This window comes from Panthera leo, chromosome B3 (assembly GCF_018350215.1).
Source record: "Panthera leo isolate Ple1 chromosome B3, P.leo_Ple1_pat1.1, whole genome shotgun sequence".
Taxonomy (NCBI): domain Eukaryota; kingdom Metazoa; phylum Chordata; class Mammalia; order Carnivora; family Felidae; genus Panthera; species Panthera leo.
The window spans coordinates 15,376,050-15,396,326 of record NC_056684.1 but is presented as its reverse complement, the minus strand read 5'-3'; the positions used below and the strand labels follow the sequence as shown (position 1 = coordinate 15,396,326).

The 20,277-nt window shown below is 45.9% G+C and overlaps 1 long non-coding RNA gene across 1 annotated transcript; it reads right to left on the bottom strand.

Annotated features, from left to right (window-relative positions):
- Positions 1–2,201: 2,201 nt before the first annotated feature.
- On the bottom strand, positions 2,202–13,449 carry LOC122221130. Its single transcript, XR_006203091.1, has 4 exons — positions 13,326–13,449; positions 10,963–11,046; positions 7,676–7,742; positions 2,202–2,399 (listed from the first exon to the last, which is right to left on the bottom strand). It is a non-coding gene; the product is annotated as an uncharacterized LOC122221130 (long non-coding RNA).
- Between the last annotated feature and the right edge of the window lie 6,828 nt (positions 13,450–20,277).

Sequence of the window (20,277 nt, the reverse complement as noted above, 5' to 3'; positions counted from 1 at the left end):
ACATCTGCAACACAACCAACACCTTTCTCACCAGTGTTGCTTTTGGTCAGATAATACAATTTACTTTGATGATTTTCATTAAAAATCTTTGATGATTTTATCCAAATCATTTTATTGATCAAAATATTGCAGGTTTCCTCTGGGCGAAAGTATTTCTAATTACATTAAATCATTTTTACTGTCACCTGGGGAACCACATTTTCATCATCTGAGAATCAATTTGAAATCTGGAAAAGATGGGAAAGCAATTTTGTATGCAAAAATAGTGAATACCCCAGGCGACACTGGACGTCAAAGAACCTCTAAGCAGGTTTCCTATGAATGGGTTTAGAACTCCATGAGTTCCTACAGTTGTGTGCAAAGTAGTGTGTGTGAGTGTGTGTGTGTGTGTGTGTGTGTGTGTGTGTGTTTACCTTGTTCATTTTCCTGAGTAGGGGATCAGTATCTTTCAATAGATTCCCAAAGACATCCATGACTCCAAGAGTTAAGTCATCTAATTCAAATCTCTTATTTTCCAGAGGAGGAAAAGTGTGTCCCAAAATAACTTCTCTGAGGACACGACAAGTGAGTTTTAGAAGTAGAATCTAGATCTATGTTGTTTCCTTAATTCCTCTGTATTGTAAGTCAGTGAATTAACAGAACACAAAAGAAAGCATTAATGTTGGTGGGGCATAGGACCCACCTTGTTCCATGTGGGAAAGGCCAACCCACAAGGACTTCAACTCCAGGTGAAACCAAGAAGTCATAAGGCTGATGTTTTTCTTTCCTCCCTTTTAATTCGTCTTCTTTTTTTTTTCTCTGCCAAAAACTTGTGGCAGATAGGTTTTAATCTACTTATGGTGAACAGCAGATGTTGTAGAAGCATCCTTGATGGTGCCTGGTTGTCAACAAGCTGTTGAAAGCACCATGTTTCTCTCATGGGATGTAAAGGATGGGCTGTATCGTCTTGGGAAACATTCTAAGTGTTGTGAGGACAAAATGCAATTTGAGTTTGCCTCAAGCAAACCCAAACCAGTTGAGAAATTATGAAAGACAAGTACTAACTTCATGAGGGAAAAGCAAAGTTCATTTTGGTCCTAAGTACGTTCCCAATGGTCAGCCCGGGGCTTGGCACATAAGTAGTTATTCTATGGATGAATGATGCTGCATGAATGTTGGCAATTCCTGCCTATTGGCAATTTCTGAATCTAGTTTCCTCCCCACACATTCTAGTGAGGAATCGTCCCGTATCATCTTCCCCAAGGATAGGCAAGATGTGCCTGAGGTAGTTAAAATACAAAGTGAAGTTTGGCTTTGTGAGTTGTCGATGATTATTGAACACCAGTAAAAAGAATGCAAGAACGGAGAGTGTTAGCTTCAATCAGCTTTCGCTCATTCACTCCATTAGCCTGGACCCCCTCATTTTAAACAAGATTTAAGGGAGTTTGCTGACGTGATTAGAAACCTGATTAGCCAGCACTTGAAATGTGTCGCTGGAGAGCTCTGAAGATGAAAGGAATCTTACAGGGAAAGCAAACAGAAGGCAATTTCATCCAGGGTGTTTCAGAACAAGGCCAGAGAGCAGTATGGGAAATCTGCATTCCGCCATGTCGTCAGGTAGAATGGATGACACCTTCCTTGTTGGTCCTACTTTAGAACCATTTATCCGCCTCTGCCTCCTCACGCTTTTCCGCTCTCCTTCACTCCTGTGCCACCTTCCACTCTAGACCTTGATCCCCTCTAACTTACCCTAGGGGAAACCAAAACTGTAAATCCATTCTGGAAATTCTATTTGTTTAGGAAAATTGCACAAAATGCCAAAGCTAAACCATTGCCCTGAGTTGAAGCAGAAACCTCTGTGCAGAGAATTCCTCCAAGGATGTTAAAGCACTTTCCAGGTAGATTCCTTATTTCAATGGCACACCTGTTTTTCTACCACAAAATAGCTCATGTGTCTTTTATTTGTCTTTGTGTAGGTAATCTCGAGCGTTTACAAACACCCCTTAAAATATAATTACTGTAGATTTGCTGAGAAGTTCCACAAGCTCTATGCGACAATTTTTGAATTGCGCCGCGTACGCGGAGCTTTGTTCGTTTTCAATAATTATCGCTTGCCCCCACTGGAACTCGGTGACAAAACTGGAAATGTTAGAAATTACGTAAAAAAAAACCACAAAATCTTCTGAATTTACAATGACTTTTTTCCACTTCCAACCCTCAACCCCAAATCTTTTTATCAGCGTTTCCTCATAGAAAGCTGGAGCCAACCATGGCCCAAAGAGATTCCAGAAATGCAGCCTAGGCCATTGCTACCCAGCTGATGGGTCTTGGTGTCCGTGTCAAGCTGCCGTTTACCCATCCTGTCAGCGACATCTCATTTCTCCCATTATGAGCTTTGGAAGCTCTCTGTCAACACCTACCTATCAAATCAAAGTAGACAGTTATTTACCACTGTTTTCACACGCATCGTACAACAGGTAATGTATCTATGAGTCAGTCTCCTCACATGTTAAATGGGCATTATAAGAATATCTGCTACATAGGGTACCTGGCCGGGGGGAGGGGGGGTGGGGGTGGGGCTTCCGGAAGTCATTCGTATAAAGTGCTTAGCCCAAAAGTAGACACTCAATACCCGTAAGCTATTTATATTATTAAGGTCCCATCGTAGCTGACAATTTCAGCCTCTTCTCCACAGCATCCAGGACTCAGCAAAAGCAAGTCTCCCATTTTAATATTCATGCAAATAGAGTTTTCCATTTACATTCTGAATATGAGATTATGAAATGGAAAACCCATTCAGAAGACCGCATTACCAGAACCAACATTTTGAAACACCAACTCAACTATCAAAGTACTTTCACACTCGAGTTTCAGTCAAAAGGAGGAAGATGCCACCACTCCCCCAGGCCTTTGAGCTCCCGCATTAGGACTTTGAAGCCCAGTACAAAGGCTTGGCAGAGGGCGACTGCATATACCTTCACACATGTGGCCACACAGGAACAGACACTTTACATATCACTTACTGCTGCATATTCTTATCCCTCAAGGCAGTTAAATGTGTCAGGGAATTCTTTTTTATTATCCTTTTATTTAAATGCATAATCAGAATAGTTACCAGGGAAGAGCTGGTGAGAGAGAGAGAGAAAAAAAAAAAAATAGTTCTAGAGAGTGGAGTCTTCTATTGATCTAAGAGCTCCTTCATAAGCTCTGAAAGTTTCATCCTCAGTGCAAAAGTGCCTGAGTCTATTATTTGCAAATTAATAAGCTGTGAAAAGCAATGCGACGCTGGGGGAAAAAAATGTAGTGGTACAGTTTCAAATCTGGTATCCAATTCCGAGAATTTAATTCAAGAAACTTGAGAGGTATGAAACAGTGTCCAAAACTTCCTTCACGTGTTGTCCTTGACCCCCTGCCCTTTCTCTTCACCCTACTCTCCGATCTCCAACCTAATGACTCCCATTTCTATTATTTCAATCTCAGTCTCTCCCCCAAACTCAGATTTATATCTCTATCTCTATCTCTATCTCAGACTTTTATCTGCCTCCCATGTGGAGGCCTTGAAATACCTCAACCTATTTCTCCGCTTACATTTCCTTAAATGACCAAAGGCACCCGATTTCCGATGCTAGAAAACTTGTTTGTCTTAGAGGTGTCCATTTTTCTTCCCTATGAATCCTACGCTGACCCAGCACTCACTTTCCCTAGCAACCTTTCTACCAGGTATAGCTGGAGGACACAATCTTTTGAATCCTAGGAAATTCCCTGTATTCTATCTATAGGCTTCTCTTTGTCCTTTCTCCTGCTAGAATGAAGATGTGATGGCTGGACTTGCAGCAACAAACTTGTGGTCGTGAGGCAATAAGCAAGAGCAGAAGGCCAATGGCACTGCAGTTATGCTGGGCTCGATATCATTTAGCCACTGAAACAACACCAAGGCCACCATCTAACTCTGGTCTTAATATGGGACAGGTTGACTTCTATTTGTTTAAGCTTCCCAGATCCTACATTTACATAGTTATAGGTAATCTTGGTTCTCCAACAGCAACAACATTTTTTTTCTGAGTTACTTTAGAAGGGTCCTAACACAGTTTTCCTTCCGTTTTCTCCCTTTTCTTTTCTTTCTTATTTTTTTTTAACGTTTATTTATTTTTGAGACAGAGAGAGAGCATGAACGGGGGAGGGACAGAGAGGGAGACACAGAACCGGAAGCAGGCTCCAGGCTCTGAGCTGTCAGCCCAGAGCCCGACGCGGGGCTCGAACTCACGGACCGCGAGATTGTGACCTGAGCCCAAGTCGGACGCTCAACCGACTGAGCCACCCAGGCGCCCCCCTTTTCCTTCTATAGTTTTTCCAAAGCCCAACCTCCTCCACCCTATTGACGAACTGTTGCAATGTTTTCTTCTGCCCTCATAAACTCTTTGGCACAACTCCAAAGGAAAGTGAGTATCAAATATTAACAGAAAATGTGTAGAAAAAAACTGGATTATAACATACATTTTCAAAAAATGCTAATTGCAACTGGAAGCAGTGAGATGCCATATATCTGCCCACCAGATGGCCAGAAAAAAATGTTAAAGGTCAATAACAGCCACTGTTTCTAGGTAGACAGGAAATAAACACTTGCACACATAAGAGGTGACAACTCAAGAACCTAGAACTGGGCACGAGTACTTCACAGGCCATTGTCCCTCTGCCAGTACAACACCCCAGGTCTGGTCATCGAAAACACTATATGGACCTCTTCCTCTTCTTCTATCAAGTGATTTTTCCCACCACCAATAGTGCGAGGACAATGAGAACCATTGGATGAGTAGGGAATAGAAGGAAGGAGAATGAAAGCTATAGCAGAGGATAGGATGCTGGCCATAACTTTGGGGAACGATCTTGCAAACCTGTCCTACTCTGTAAAATGTGACTCCTTTGCTTTTAGATTATGACAGGTTCTGGGGGTCCTGGGTGTGGGGTGTCCCAGGATGTCAGAGGCGAGAAAAATCATTTACTCAGGAAGTAAGTGTATTCAACCAACAAAAAAAATCTAACACAATATTTGAACAAGTGGTGTAACTGTATCAGTGACTAACACTGAAACAGAACCTTGGTTTCCTCACCTTTTTTGGAATCTTTTATGTTCCTGCCCTTCCTCAGAATATACTGGCTCAAGTAAACGAGTCAAGGGATCATGAAGTCAAAAAAGGTAGGAAAAAAGAAAAACAATAATATTGACGTCAATTGTCCATCAATGCCCCAACCCCTACCATCTTCTTGGAGAACATGTCCTACGCACTTCCCTGATTTCCCAAAGGGACCTTGTGCACAACTGACCCAAGGAAGAACCAATCCCTAGGCCAAGTGAACCAATCCCCTTTGCTCCATCAAGAGGTGAAGCTAAGCACACAGAGCCTACGTGAGTTGAATACAAGTGAGCACTTGCCACCAATGGCCAACCTTTGAATATCACTTGCTGCACGCCAGGTCTTTATAGAAATTATCTCATTCAAACCTAGGAATTAGGTACTATTAACATCCCCCTTTTACAAGGAAGCAAAGCGAGGCTTATAGAAGTTAAGGAACTTCACTCAAGGTCACACAGCTGCTAAGTGACAGAAGGAAGCCTGAAACACAGGTGGCTTGCCTCTAGAGCCTAGGCTCTTAACCACTAAACCAGCCTGGACAGAAAGGGTGCTTGGATGGGAAAAAAGGATGTGGTCACCCAAAGCTCCATGCCAACCACTCTTAAGGGGAGCAGATGGGCCTGTCTATACAGAGAAACAAGAGAATGGAGCAGAGACTGGGGAACGTAGGCCCAAAAGGTGCTGCAGCACCTCAGGAGAGCATCGAGGGGCCCAGTGCACCACACTCTAGTCCTCATGGGGCCAAAAATGGAACTATTATCTACTCAAAGATTGCTTAGAGAAATTCTGCAATCTCTTTCCCTCTGCTTAAGCCGGCATGGTTGGTTTCGTGTTCAAAGATGACACTAAATCCAAGAGTGACCAACTTCAGAAAGCGAATTTGATCCCGGATCTGCAGAACACTGCCTCTGGTGGATTTTGACAGAAGCCTCCAACTTTTCCCAGGAAATCTGAAAGAACGTCTGACTCTCTCCATATACCGCCAGAGCGTCATCTTTCCCAGATGGCTTGAAACAAAATGAAAGAAAAGAAGTAAGGAAAAAGGCAGACTAGAGGGAGGATTGGAGGGCGAAATGGAGGAGGGAGAAAAGGAAGGAAGGAAGGAAGGAAGGAAGGAAGGAAGGAAGGAAGGAAGGCATCCGAAGTGCTTTACTTACTCTGATGCCAAATGTGAGATAAAAACAAAACCATTGCAACAGAGCTCCATTCCAGTTCCTGGAGCCTTCTGCTGTTAGTTTCTAGAGAGGCTGCAAGATGCTGCTTTGCAGCCGTGTCCCGTGCTTAATTAGCATTTTTGGATCCACTGCAATTCAGCTGGACGGGCATCCCGTTACAACTGATAGTCGCCTGCAAATGGCTCTCACAGCTGGGCCACAGAGCCCTCACCCAGGGAGCCTGGAATTGGGCTGCTCAGCAGCCTTGTTCAGCCATAATTAATATTTCTGGAACTGCCACTTGGAGGCCCCTGTAACTGTGCCGCACCCGTGGCAAGCCGGTTGGAAGAGGTTTTATTGTTGGAAAATGAGTGACCCAGCTGTGCAGCCCCTGGGCCTGGGTGACAAGAGCCTTTAAAGGCACCAATCCTCCACGACCTGTAATGTGAGGGTGACGGAGAAGAGAAGGCTCAGAGAGGAGAGGAGGGGCCTTGCTTTCAGCTCCTGGCTCCAACCATCACGGCCTAAGGCTGCCGAAGGCGTGAGGGTAAGATGGCCGCTGGCATTTCCCCCGGGTCTTTGCCTTTCCTCCCTGGCCATATCCCCACACTGAGCGCCAGCTTTCCCTCTCCTACGCTGGAGCTCCCGTCGAGAGAACACAGAATAGTGTACAAGTAGAAGGACCTTGCAAACTATTTTGCTTAGCAGCCTTGACTTACAGAAAAACACAGAAGGAGGGCCAGAGAAGCCCAATAGTTGAGTTTAGGCTAGTGGGTGGCCATCCAGGTGGACTTGAAGGGGGAGGTTCTCTTAAACTTTAGTCCCTCACATAGTCTTCCGTCATGCAGTGTTGGGGTCACAGAGGAGACGGATGTGTGTGACAGCTTTGCAGGGACTCAGGCTGGAGAGGGAATCCCTTCTGTACCGTTTAGGAAATCTTTGGGGGAAGGGGACTAATATATATATAGATATAGTATATATATAGGTATAGTATATATACTAATACTATATATATGTATATAGTATATATATAAGTATATAATATATTACTATAATATATTGTAATATATTATACTATACTAATTATAATATATATATTACACTATACTAATTATAATATATATTATACTATACTAATTATAATATGCAATATAATATATATATTATACATACATATATACGATATATATAATATACATATGATGTGTATATGTATGTATAATATATATTATACATATATTTGATATATACATTATACAAACATATATATCCCATATATATCATATATATGATATATATACGTATATGATATATATATGTATATATGAGAGAGAGAGAGAGAGAGATCCATAATTGAGAGCTGTCATAATTACTTGCTGCTATTCTTATATACATCATTACTGTTACTACCTCCAGTGCTTGTGAGCTGTGTGACCTTGGCTGAATTATGAAACCTCTTCGGGCTTCAGTCCCACAACTGTAAAACAAATACAAGAGAGTCGCTATCCTCCCAAAGTTACTGTGCAGCAGGTATCCCTTACGCAACCCAAACGAGACATAACAGTGCCGGACACAGAGCGAGCTCTCCGTAAATGTCTGCTACTTTGGTATCCTTGTTAATATCGTTTCCGAAGCAAAGTTGCCTATAATAGAATTCTGACCTCATCACTTGCATATTTAAAATGTGTCAGGGGCGCCTGGGTGGCTCAGTCGGTTAAGCGTCCGACTTCGGCTCAGGTCATGATCTCGCGGTCCGTGGGTTCGAGCCCCACGTCGGGCTCTGTGCTGACAGCTCAGAGCCTGGAGCCCGTTTTGGATTCTGTGTCTCCCTCTCTCTGACCCTCCCCCGTTCATGCTCTGTCTCTCTCTGTCTCAAAAATAAATAAAAACGTTAAAAAAATTAAAAAATAAAATAAAAAAAAATAAAGTGTGTCAAAACCCCCTTCCCTTCAGACTCAAGTCTGAGTGCCTGAAGGAGACACCTGTGGTTCTTCATGACTCGGTTTTCATGCCCGTTGGCAGCCTCATATTTTGGCCGTCTTTTGGGGGACTCTTGGTGCCTCACTCACCTGCTGCTCCTAGCCAGTCTCTGCTTCAGTCCAGTGCCCTCACATGCAGGTCCCTCTGTCCGAAATTCTTTTCCTCGCTTTCTTTCCTCAGTGAACACTGATTTGCCTGTTAAAACTGCTTGCTTGTCACCAGCTTCCAACCTGAGGATGCGTCCACACCCTTTCTAAGCTCTGCCCCCAAGATATGGCTCTGTCACAGCCCTTGTGTGCCATTGAGAACCCTGGCTTACCTGCCAGCCGCCTGCCTAAGCTAGGACTGGAATGTGACATTTATCTTTGCTTCCCCAGTCCCCAGCACAGCCTAGTTCTCAATAAACATCTGTAGACTGAGTAACTCAAATCGAAAAATAGAAATGAGAATATTATATTATGCAATAGCATATACATTGAGCACAAAGCCTTGTACAGTTAAGGACTTGACAAACGTATCTTAAATGAGAGAGTGAATAAATACGTGAATAATGAGAGAATATTTAGTACCTGTAACAATGACATTTTCATCTTCTGCAAGCCAGCATTTCAAATTAAAAAAAAAAAAAAAATACTACCCAACTGCAAAATTAGAGTAGTGGTCAACAATGAAAATTTTTCAACTCTTGGGGCAACTCGGTGGCTCAGTCAGTTGATTGTCTAACTTTGGCTCAGGTCATGATCTCACGGTTCGTGGGTTCAAGCCCCGTGTCGGACTCTGTGCTGACGGCTGAGAGCCTGACGCTTGCTTTGGATTCTGTGTCTCCCTCTCTCTCTGTTCCTCCCTCCACTTACGCTCTGTCTCTAGATCTCTCAAAAAAAAAAAAAAAATTAAAAAGAAATCTTCAGCTCTTAGCCCAACAATGTCACTGGGGCAAGCTTGGTGAGTCCCTGAGCTAATGAAACAATGATTGAGTTAATTTAGTTTAAGGGAAAAAAGCAAGTGATTTGGTGCATTATAAAAGGGAAACAATATGGAATTTTTACTTCTAGTGGCCATTATAGTCGGTTTAAAGGAAATCAGTGATTTGGTTAATCCTATGTGTGGCAAAGACTGACTAGGAAGCTCATTTCTCTTTCCTGGGCAACAGGTTGAACTGTATATTTCAGGCTCCCCTGGGGTTACGTGGAGACGATGCCAGAGTTCTGGCCAATGAAATGAGAGCCGAAGTGATGTGCATCACTTCCAGGCCTGATTTCACTTACCTGAGATCCCCGATCATGAATTTCCCTCTTCCATGGGGTTCTTGGAAGCCACGAGTTAACAATGGCAGAATTACAAGGTGAAAGAGATTTGGGTTTCCAAATAACTTACATGAGGAAGATTTTTTCCCCTCTCCACCAACAACATTGGACTCTGATATGAGAAAGCAATCATCAATTACTGTATATTACTCTATGGAGCCTTCAAAAATATATTTTTTGGTACATGGTACTTTGAACTACAGAGCTTCCAAATTAAAAAAAAAAATCAATTTTATTTCATTGGTTAGGGGCACCTGAGTGGCTCAGTCGGTTAAGCGTCTGACTTCAGCTCAGGTCATGATCTCACGGTCTGTGAGTTCGAGCCCCGTGTCAGGCTCTGTGCTGACGGCTCGGAGGCTGGAGCCTGCCTCAGATTCTGTGTCTCCCTCTCTCTCTGCCCCTCCCCTGCTCATGCTCGCTCACTCTCTCTCTCTCTCAAAAATAAAAATGTAAAAAAAAAAAATTATTTCATTGGTTAAACAGTAAGGGATATAACTGGCTAGATGGCTAGAAATCCACGTTAGGTGTGAAACTTTAGGCGCTGTAACTTGAAAGGCAGGTCACGTTTTTACTGCGTTTATGATGCTAACGGAAGAAGCCAGAAAACACAATGTTAATGCTCTTTGCTGCTTGGTATGGCCACATTTGGCAAGGTAGTTGATGGAAAACGTGAATTCTGGAAAGTGTTGATGCTTTGCAAGCGTAAGTGAAGAGGGGTAGAATCCAAATATAAGGCGACTTGTGGGGTCAGGAAGGCCAATTGTTTCCAGACCCTGAAGTCTAAATTCTGGGATTAAGAAAGGCTGACAGGGACGGGGTCCCAGTGAGATTTCCCAGGTGACAGTGTCTCAGCCATGAAGGGCGTATCTGATGAAGAGTGTGTTCTTCCCAATCAGGGCAACCGCCAGTAAATTAAGAAAGACATTTGAAATCTAGTGTCAAGAAAGAAAACACTCGAGAGGCGCAATTTAGAAGGAACGTCAGATGTGGTTGCCGATGCACGGAACACATGCATCAGCACCTACTAAGTTTTTGCAGGAAATGTCTCACCAAGGAAACCCCAAGCCTGGCTTAGGAAAAACCGGTTTCAGATATGGCCGACGAGAACAGACCAGGAGAAAATTCTCATAGGGCAGATCAGGACCACAGAGATCAGTACATAAGGGAGTGCCTCACAGACAGCAGGGTCAGGCAGAGGCAAGGAAGCCCCCTGCCCCGGGGTAGGGGGTTCTCCCAATGTCTTCCCAGTGGGATTTCAGAGGTGCTCTAGACTAGTGGTTTCTAACCATCCTTTCTCTGCTCTGTATTTTATAACGGATGCATGGGGGAAGGGAGCAGGTCACATTTCTTTTTAATGCCTATGTCTCTGGACCATGGGAGTCTTTTCCAGACCCGACGGAGAAGGCTGCGTACCACAGGTTTATCTTGAACTTTGAACAGGATGCACAACAGGGTGAGACTTGGGATTGTCGCTCCTGGCAGGAGGGTGAGCTTGATCTACGTAAGGAAGGAAGAGAAAACGTGGTCAACTGGGGATGCGTCGTCAAAGAGACGGGCTAGATGCTTACCCCAAAATGCAGGGGGGAGAGAGAGTGATGCTTCAAGACACTTTTTGTAAAACGATGTCACCTACCCCTCCCTGCTGATGTCCCGCATTTTCTTTACATGAACGCTGCACTCCTTAGCACTCTAGACAATCCGGACTCCTTAGTGACCCCTAGAAATGCACACCCGCCTCTGAGTAATGATCATGGCACCTCCTAAGAGTTATACCCCCAGGCATCTAGCTTCCCATGTGAATTCTATTCACCTTTCAAGGCCAATTCATCTGCAATGGTATCTTGGAAGCATTCCCAATGCCCCCTACCTTCTTTGCCTTCATTCAGGCTTCATAGCAAGACCCGTCTTTCTAAATTATTCCAGAAAACACTTTCTCCATTTTGTGTAAACTCCTTTGTTAGGTACTAATATCCTCACATCGGAGCGGTGTTACTTTTGGTTCTGTTACCCACGCCATGCCCGGCACAGTGCATTGCACAGGGAACGGTGTTCTGAAGGAAATCAATTCGTTGAATTGGCCCCATCAACACAGACGCAACGGGGATCACGCGTGCTCTCCCATGAACACACGGTCAGAGTTCTCCCCTCCCCGCCTTCTCCCCAAGCTCCACTCTTAAAACGTTTGCGTTTAGCCTTCCAGGACCATGTTTCGAAAAAAGTCAATTTCAGCCTCACAAACTCTCAGGAGCCAAAATGGCCTGGTAAGTGGGTGAGCAGATGATTAATTGTATCACAAAGGCTGCCCGATACCGAGAGTTCCACGCATTGGGTGAAATATCCCCGTCTCTAATGAACACAAAACTACTTTCAGGGGAGACCTCAGCCTCCTCCCTCACCACCCGAATCTTGCTTTTGCGCAATAGAGCCGTCGGCGCTGAACAGAGAGAATGAAAGGCGGATGACAGGGCCTTTTAAAACTTGCACCACCTTGCTGGACACATCAAGGGTCTGAAGAGTGATGAAATGATGTGCGCAAAGAGCCTGCTTGAGGAAAGGGTCCAAAATTCTGAAAAATGACTTGTTGCCCGGTGGAAAGGTCCTATAATTCACGAACACATTTCAGCAGCTAATGCAGTCGGTGATACTCTATAATCCTTACACATTCCAGAGCCCCGGCTCTCTGGAGGTCACACCTAAGGGATACACTTCAGAAAAGTTACATAAACAACTGTGAACCTTAGGCAGGGGAAATGTACACTTTGAACATGTTGAAACTCTCCATATTAAGTCAGTTTAACACTTTGATTAAAGAGTTTAATCAATCACCATCCTAAGCTGTTTATTAATCACTTTATCAAGGAGTTGATGCATTGCCGGTTTTAATAGAATCCATTTATTTTGATTTCTACCTACTTCATCTTTCCAAAGGGCTTTGCGAATCAGCTGTGATAAAAAAGGAGAGGGAGAGGGAGAAGGAGAGAAAAAAAGCCAAGGGGGAGGGGGGTAGCATTGAAAACCTGGCAAGAAATCTCTAACTGCACCTCAACGTACTTTATTATCAACGCCCTACAAGGACTCGGCCAATTTATTACGGGTAAAAAAAACGCTCTGGGAAGTGAATGTTTGGGTGAGCCACACGGTTTAGCTCAGATAAACACAGGCCATTCGTTTGCTTTCACACCTGACACCCTCATGATATACGATCCTAATAAGATTAATCTCCACCCCCCCACCCCCCACCCCCCACCCCTTCCGGCCCCTCTTTGTTCCAACCTATTTGAGATCTTCCACTTTTCTTCGTGGACATTTTCCCCACCTTGGGTTACAATTTGTGGTTCGAGCTAAAGCCCTGGCTTCCTCACTACAAGGAAAACAAGATTTGTGGGAAGAAAACATTTGTTATGTGGCTTAAATTTTACTCGGAGGCTTTGCCGTCCCTTACGCCTTCAACATGAAAGGAGCGAGTCTCGGGAGACGTCTATGCAGCCAGACACATCAGGTCTGAGGCCTGGATCCTCCCGATGGAGTAGGCCTTACTAGGCGTGCAGTATTTCAAATAGCTCTTCTTCTCCACCGACGCCAGGAATTTAGGCGGGATCGTGGTGATCTGCATTGCTTTGTATTCTATTCTTCTTGGTTCAATTCACGGCAAACGCAGCACAGATGACCATCTTAACCATATATTTCCGTTTTCCCCAGTTTCCAAATCCCGTAGACAGCTTCCTTCTCAGTAATTTTTCACCAGGGGGAAAATAACGTCACGGGGGGAACATTACCTTTCAATATCGGTATCAGAGGCCGGGAGAAATGAGTTGACATTTAGGGCACCTTCGTGTGTTAGGTGCCTGTGTTTCGTATATACTGTCCCGTGCCGTTTTGGTAACAGCCCTAAGCATTATAATCCTTGCATGAGACACACTGGGAAAAGGGACGGGTTCAATTCGAGATGTGACGTAATAGAGGATAAAGGATGCTGATGTGATGGAAAATTCCACACATCACTCTCTCATAGAGGCACTTATTAACTGTGGCGACCCTGTAGACTGTGTAAACATTTTTATTAAATTTTTTTAATGTTTATTATTTTTGAGAGAGAGAGAGAGACAGACAGACAGACAGACAGAGACCAAGCAGGAAAGGGGCAGAGAGAGAGGGAGGCACAGAATCGGAAGCAGGTTCCGGGCTCCGAGCTGTCAGCACCGAGCCTGATGTGGGGCTCGAACTCACAGACCGCGAGATCATGACCTGAGCCGTAGGCGGCCGCCCAACCAACTGAGCCACCCAGGCGCCCAAGTGTGTAAACACGTTTATACCATCTTTCACTGCCGTCGGAAACTATGGGAACGTTGTGTTCTCCTGACATTTATTGAGCAGATTTTAGGTGGCAGGGGTACACAGATGGGACAGCCGCTCTCCGGGGGCTACATTCCAGCTGCGGAGAAAGAGAAAGAGGGAGAAGGAGAGAGAGGCAGTGCCATGTGGCACGGAAAAGGAAAAAGCAATGTGCAGGGCATTATGGGGCCAGAGCATGGGAAGCCAAGCCTTCTGGAGGTTGAGAGCACAAAGCCGGAGAGAAATCAGGGGTTTTCTGGTTGAGAGTATTGCCGAGGCAAGAAGTCAAATCCCCATCTTAAGAATTTGTTTGGGTTTTGTTTCTTTGGGGTTTTTGTTTGTTTGTTTGTGCGCGTGTTTTTTTTCTTTTCCTTTTTTTTTTTTTTTTACTTTGTAGTCCTGGAGAGAGAGCTGGGAGCTGGATGGAGAGCAGTGTGGAAGGAGAGCCACGCTGATTAGAAGCACAGCTCCGGGAGAGACGTGCAGGGAAGAAGGCGGCCTGGGGTGTACAGGGATTGTGAGCCTGGGGTAAAGGGAAGGGTAGGGAACAGAGCTGGAGGATCAGAAAGGCTTTCTTCTTGGCAAGTTCTGGGTCTGAATGCTATGTGTAGGATGTAGCCCTTTATCCTGTAGTCCAGGAGAAACTACTGACAGGTGGTAAACAAGGAGACGTGGTCAGACCTGCATTTAGGACCATCACTCTGACGAGGGGATAAAAGGCAGAAGAGCTGGAGGTGGACAGACCGGACAGAGAGACTCATAAAGCCTCTGGCAACAGTCCACGGGAGGAATGGCAAAGAATTACAAAGAGGCCCCAGATCCAAGGCAGAGCTGCAGAGTGAGATCAGCAGAAACCAACCGTGGACGGGATGCGGGAATCCACACAGGAACAGCTGGCTTGAACTCCTGAGGTCGCGGTGGGATGAGGGGAAAGGAGGCTTAGGAGAAAGAATATGAGCTCAGTTCTCCGCTGAGCGTGCGCTGTCTGTGGACAAACAGATTGGTTGAGCCAATTAGCGGAACGGATATTTCAGTCTCCAGATGGGGCGCCCGTCCTGGGCTGCAAGTGGAGGCCCAGTCACACGCTGGAGGTTTCTGAGGTCCTGAGATGAGAGGGCGTGTCGCCACACGCAAGAAGGGGCCAAGAGCCACCCCTCAGAGGAGGCTGATTAACAGCATCCAGGATGGCAGAGTTCTGGCCAGAGGACAACTAAGGTGAGTCTCCAGGTTTGGGCAGGAAAGAAGTCATTAGGTGTTAGAAGGCAAGCCATAGAGCATCGGGAGGTGGGTAGCAGAGAGCTTGAAGGAAGTTCATTGGAGAAGGGGGAGAAAAGAATTTGACAGCAGCCGAAAAGGGGCCCAGGGCCCACGGAGATCTAAAATGTACTTATTTTTGACCAGGTTAATGCTTAAGAGAGTCTTTGGGAAGAAGAGTAGGAGCCAGGAAGTGGTTTCCCACACACTTCGTCCTAGAAGAGACAGAAAGGGTCGAGGTCCAAGGCCCACGTTTGACCTTGGGTTTTAAAAGACCGGCTCCCTATGGCTGTCTCTGAGACAGAACAAAGGTGGATGAGGCTATAGATGTGTTTGTAGGCAGGACAGGAGTTCAAAAATGGTTGACACGGGAGGTCTGATTGTCCTCCGTGAAGCTGGGGACCCAGTGATACTAGGAAAGGTCTGTGCTGGTCGATATGGGGGAGGGGTCGTAATTGGTCCAAAACAAGTGGAAGAATTGGTGGAAAGTGCTGAGAGGCTGGCTGAGTGGTTGTTCACAACCTTAGGCATGTGGCTATAGGTGCAGCGAGGGCAGAACTTAGCACGACGTGAGGCCGGCAGTTGGCCGGGAGGCTTGGTTTGAAGGTCAGCGTTGCTGAAAAATGAAAGGGGCTGGTGAACGAATGATTTAGACAGCTATCATGGGGTCCTAGCTGGGCTGGGAAGGAAGAGAACCCAACAGTGGCTAACGGACTGAAGAAATTAGAAGGTTAGAGGGTCAGAGCATTCCACTGCTGATTTATTCCTTGAAATTCCCTGTGGTTGGTTGTGCCTACTCTGGTTTTCCAAAGGAGAAACTGAGCGACAACGAGCTACCTCTAAAAGAGCGTGGCATTAAGTTGTGACAATCCTGAGTTTAGGGATCACGGCATTTGCGTTTTCGTATGCCTCGTAAAACAAATAGGTGTTAAATAAATATGAATGAGGCGAAACCTAGGCCCGTGTCTTTGGCAGCCTTGTCTGTGAGTTCACGCAGGTCACTATGGCAGATCGAGGCGAGGAGAAATCTACACTGAGGTATGAAAATGCTATGATAATTAATTGTATTACTGAAATGTCATGTGAATCAATTATTTTGTAGTAATACCTTAGATTTGACCTCTGCTTCTCTCTAGGACTAGGTGAGGCAATTTACCCTCGCGAGCCTTTCCAGAACCCACAGAAGGAAGGGGGAAAATGTGTTTTTGTGGTCCCACAGGGCACCAAGATGGCTACCACACCCCGCATTGCTTTGGTGCCCTGATTAGTGGGGACAGCAGTGATTGGGTCTTCCTGATCTTTGTCTCCCAATAGCTCCCTCTGGCTACTCTGTGCACAGAGATGTTCAATAAGTCTTTCTCCAACAAATGAACCAAGGAGTATGAAATGAAATACATAAATCGGGTGATTTATGAGACCATTCTAGCTCAGGGGTCTAGCTCTGGCAGGCTGTCGTGGAGTTCTCAAATGGCTCCGTAATGGATCACACAGGTCACATTGGTCCATCCTAACCTGTGGATCACCGAGAAATCCCAAACACCCTCAGGGGTGTCCCAGAACAGTGCGGTCAGGCTGCTTAATGGCTAGAGCCTGATGTCAAAACCAGAACGCGTAGGCTTGAACCCGAGTTCTGTCACTTAAAAGCTACATGACCTTGAACGCGGCCTTGGACAAGTAAGCGACATGGGCCTTAGTGTCCTCATTTTTAATTGTGGATGGTAAGGCTATCTGCTTCACAGAGTTGCTGTGATGGTTCGACGGCCGAAATCATGTAAATCTTTCAGAATCGGGCCTGGTAATCGTAAGCCGCCAATAAAGCCAACAACGACTCTCATTGCTATTTCCAGGGCAAGTCTGGAATTAGAAGGGCACTTTAGCAAACTTAAAATTGTGGGAGGCTCCAAAGACCATGTGGGGCGAGGAGGCACAGGACGCAGGCAAATCTGTTTGGAGACTGTCTCCAAAGACATACGGAAAGGACTTCTCTTTGGGGGCACCCGGAACTGACAGAGGAGAGACAGATGGGAGAGAAGTCGGGGAAACAGGCAGAGAAGGACAAGAATAGTCAAGGATGACTCCTAACCGGTTGTTACTACGTTTTACGTTTCGGGATCCGGTGCTGTAAGGAGAACCTGCTCCAGCACACAGAACGTTTAAGCAGAAACCTTGCCAGTCTAGGTAAAGAGACTGTGACTTGACACACGACTTTGGGTCCCCCCCCCCCCCGCCCCGCCGACCACCACCTATTTGGAGCTAGTGTTCCAAAACCTGAGAAGTGGAGAAAAGAGAGACCCGAAGAGAAACCCTAGGGCACTGCCCCAGCTTAGGATGCAGGAAGAGGGAGACGATGGAGAACCAACAGGCAGATGGCACGTGTTTTTAATGTTTTATTTATTTTTGAGACAGAGAGAGACAGAGCATGAACAGGGGGAGGGTCCGAGAGAGAGGGAGACACAGAATCCGAAGCAGGTTCCGGGCTCCGAGCTGTCAGCACAGAGCCCGACGCGGGGCTCGAACCCACGGACCGTGAGATCATGACCTGAGCCCAAGTCGGACGCTCAACCGACTGAGCCACCCAGGCGCCCCCTGGGCAGGGATGTTTTGAAACGGAGATCAGAGGGCACGAGTCAAATGCTGAAGTCCGTTTTAAAAAGGGTAACTCACTGGTCCTCAGTCATCCATTGTGTTATGAGTACTAACCAAATTCGACCTCGGCTAATGGTGATTTGATTCCCTCCAGGTACCGCCCGATCCAAGCTTCATACCTACTGCCATAGGGCTAGGTTCAGGGGAGAACGCGAGGGCTTTTTCCTCTGATAGCTCAAAAACGCGGCTTCGTTTTCGTATTTTCACGTTTTCATATTCACGAAAGAGAATATGAAATCTCTGTCAGAATTCAGCAGCAGACTTCGTGGAATGTTGTTTCCTTCACTCATAAACACGGGGTCATTGCTTGCCAAGTGCCCCGCTCCTTGCCGGGCCCCGTGGGAAGCTGGGGGGCAGTGGTGGGAAATACAGCAGCGAGGAGGGACACGGTCTCTGCAGTCAGGAAACTTAAAGCGGGGGGCAGGAGAGACCGTCGGGAAGCACATTATCTAATTAATTACATCCGGTGGATTCCACGCAGAAGCAGTGCTGGGTGTCAGAAGTAGAGAGGACAGGGGTCTAGCTCTGTCCGGAGGGCCCAGGCCACCTTTCCTGCGGCAGAGACGTTCAGGCCGAGATTTGAAAAATGCCATGAAGCAGCGCTGTAGGAAGAAGTCGAGGGGAAAAGGCCTTGGTACAAGGAGGAATGTTTCTCCTTCAAAAGTTGGAAATAAGGTCCACGCGGCTGTCGCTGCCACGGAGGAAGATAGAAAAGACAGACAAAGCGGAAGAGACCGGCAAAGGCCGCGCCAGGCAGAGTTTTGAGGCCCCAGTTAAGATGCAGCCTTCAGTGGGACAGCCGCGGGAAACCACTGGCAAATTTTAAACCTAGATGGCTTTTGACTGCAGGGTGAACGGTGAATTAAAAGGTTGTTACAGTTAGGCTGCTACGATGCTCCTGGCAAGAGATGGCAGTTGCTGGAGATACACAAATGTGAGAGGTGTTCAGTCCAATCAAACAGGAGTTGTGGCGAGGCACGGAGGGCCAGCAAATGGAGAGAGCAAAGCCGAAGCTCAGAGTCCTGGTTTAAAGTGAAGTTTCTCCCCGCCCCCTCTTCCCTTTGGAAATATCTTCCATTACGCCTACAGGAAAATCTCGAATCCCTAGCATGGGCCTTCCACCCGTTCTGTGTGCCAGCTCTTGACAGAATCCTCAACCTGATTTTCTATCTTTCTCGTCCACTCTGCGTATCCACCGCTGTGGCCTCCTTGCTGTCCATGAAGCACAAGGGATAAGTTCCCGTCTCTGGTTCTTCGCCCCATTCCTGACGGGTCTCCAGCCATATCTTCCTCCTATGCATTCCCCTTCCGTCAGAACCCAGAACACAAATCTGGTCATGTTGTTTCCCGAATAAGCGCCAGAGATCTGCTGTAACCCTAACCCTAACCCTACAGTCAACAGTAATTTATTAGAAACTTTTTTTTTTTAATTTTTTTTAACGTTTATTTATTTTTGAGACAGAGAGAGACAGACCATGAACGGGGGAGGGGCAGAGAGAGAGAGGGAGACACAGAATCGGAAGCAGGCTCCAGGCTCCGAGCCGACAGCACAGAGCCCGACGCGGGGCTCGAACTCACGGACCGCGAGATCGTGACCTGAGCCGAAATCGGCCACTTAACCGACTGAGCCACCCAGGCGCCCCTCATTAGAAACTTTTAAGAGGGTACAGCTCATGTTGTGTCCTTCACATAATAAAATTAAATCTCTAAAAAGAGAACGAAGAGAAGTTTGGCGAGGAAGCGTGTGTCAAAATCTAACACAGAAACATGGATGAAAATAAAGATATTAAAACTCTTTGTAGAGATCCCTCATTGGTACCAAATTGACACGGGATGAAGTCCAAGTCCCCATTTAGGATTTCTCAAAGCTACTGACTGATAAAAACTACCAGTCGACAGGATTATATTAGTGCCTTTAAAGGTTTGGGGGACACACAGAGAGATGCTGGACAAGATTTCTCAGTATTTTCAAGGTTTGTGCTCTAAGTTGAAGCCAGGTTGTCATTTTATCACGTAATGTGTCCGTGTTTGTTTAAATAAAATAAAAAAAAACATTTTTTTTAGTGTTTATTTATTTTGAGAGAGAGCAAGCAGGGCAGGGTGCGGGGGAGAGAGAGGGAGACAGAGGATCCGAAGCAGGCTCCGCGAGGTCAGCGCAGAGCCTGGCGTGGGGCTCAAACTCACAGACCTTTTCTGCACGTGCGGTTCGGGGGTGTTGAGTACATCCGTCTCCGGAACGCTTTTCATCTTGCAAAGCAAACTCTGTCCCCGTTGAACCACGATTCCCCACCCCTCCCCCACAAGCCCTGGCGACCACGCTTCCCCTTTCTGTCTCCATGAATGTGACACCTCTAGGTACCTCAAATAAATGGAACTGTGCGGTACTCGTCGCTATCTTATTTCACTTGGCATAATGTCTTCAAGGTTCATCCAAGTTATAGTATGTGTTTGATTTTCCTTCCTTTTTAAAGCTGAATAGTATCTTATGATATGTAT